Genomic DNA, 1827 nt, shown 5'->3' with positions numbered 1-1827 from the left:
GTGTAGGGGGGTCTTTCTGCGAAGGAACAGCCCTGCAAAGTTCAAGCTCAGCCTTCCAGCCGATGCTGTCTCTCACTGGTAGCCCTGGGACCCCATGTGCCCTCTTTGGCTCACAAGCCTCTTGTCTGGCTGGATATTTAAGGGGTTTAAAAAGCCTTTTCTTAGTGTACAGTTTGCTTTGAAAGGTGTGTGTGTGCATGCGTGTGCGCATGTGTGTACGTGCATGCTTTGTGGGGGGAAGGAACTTTTCCTTTTAGCTGCACAGCTCCATTCCTGGAGGGTGCTGAGGCTGGACTTGTGAAAGCAGGGTGCCCTCTGCTGGGTAGGACTGCAGAGACATCAGCAAATCCCACCCATGACAGCTTTGAGACTTGGGTTGGGAAACAAATGCCTAGTGATTGGAATGGAATAGATCTTCCTGAACTCCCTTAGGGAGAAAGACAAAGATTCAGACACACAGGCCCAAATCCAGGCAGGTAAGAAGCAGTTGCACAGCTAAAGTCATTCATGCAAGTGACACCTGGAGCCTACTTGCCCCCATACAACTTGTCTTGCCCTTCTGGGCAGGCTTAGAAGTGATCCATGCTGGCCACTTAAACTCTATAACAATCCTGCTGAGAAGGTGTTTACTTCCCTGAAAGTCACAGGAAAAAACACAATAGATCAGGGAATAGGCAGTAGGGCAGGTCACCTGCTTTGGGATTTGGATTTTGGACACAGTACCTGCATGTACATACATAGCATACAAACACACCCATTCAGACATGATTCCATTGCAAAACACACAAGGGGCCCAAGTCATGGTAACAAAGCAACCACCTCTGAGGGAAGCTATAGCTACCCTGTGCCTTGCATGCTGAGGAGGGCTATGTACTGCTGCTGAAGGTTTTACTGCAAGATGCTATCAAAAAGTGCACATTCTGGATGTAATTCCTTCTGGAATTCCTCCAGCATCAGGATGCCCACCAGGAAAATCACCAATGTAACTTGTTCCTGTTCCAACCTCTGTAGGACCTACTGCATGGGATTGTGTCAAGACTGGGGAGGGAAATGTTGGGGTGAAGAAGAGCTGTTGGAGTACTTTTTTTTTTTTTTTTTTTCCCTGCTTTTTTTGCACCGGTCCTGGAAGCACTGTAATACCAGGTCAATGCATGGAGTGGATGGAGCACGCTCTGGTTCCACCACCCAATACCAAAAAGAATCTGCTCAATATAGATCTCCTATGGAGGACATATCAGAAATTACACATGATCTTAGCCTAAAAAAGGCCGAGAAGCGCCAGGTAAGTGTGTGTCTGTGCCATGGGCTCTCCCGGGCCAGTGGTGTTGGAGTACACTGTACTTGGGCTCTGCTTAGTTGGTTGGTGGATCCTTATGGCAGAAAAAATTGTAGAAGACCCTTTCTAGGTTACATAACCTTGCATCAGGGCTACGTGGAGAATCTGGGAGGTAGAACTGGCTTTTGATTGGTCCCTTAAGCTGTGCTGCTGCGTGTAACCCTTGTATAGTAGAGCAGCTGACTGCTAGTTGTTCAGTCAGTCATTGAGTCTGCAAATACTAAAGGCAACAGTTGAAAACTGGAACCTAACATGTCCAGCTTCTCCCAGTGTCAGGGTCAGGTATTGAACCTAGAAGTCCTAATTCCTCCCAGGAATGTACTGCAAATCCTTACCTCTTTGGAAAGTTTTGTCCCCCTGATCTGTCTAAGCCTGTGATTTTTTATGATTTGGAAGATTTTTGAAGTCACTTCAGTATTGTAGTTAGATAAGGAATGAGTCATCCTTACAGGAAGAAAAGAACAGCTGTAACTTATATTTTCAAAAGCAGA

At 46.5% G+C, this 1827-nt stretch overlaps 1 pseudogene; it reads right to left on the bottom strand.

The window, feature by feature from the left end:
- Positions 1–1106: 1106 nt before the first annotated feature.
- On the bottom strand, positions 1107–1280 carry LOC149872064 (U2 spliceosomal RNA; annotated as a pseudogene).
- Positions 1281–1827: the final 547 nt, after the last annotated feature.

This window comes from Crocodylus siamensis, chromosome 2 (assembly GCF_052110815.1).
Source record: "Crocodylus siamensis isolate JL-2025a chromosome 2, ASM5211081v1, whole genome shotgun sequence".
Taxonomy (NCBI): Eukaryota; Metazoa; Chordata; order Crocodylia; family Crocodylidae; genus Crocodylus; species Crocodylus siamensis.
The sequence above is the reverse complement of the archived record's forward strand: the minus strand, read 5'-3'. Positions and strand labels throughout refer to the sequence as shown.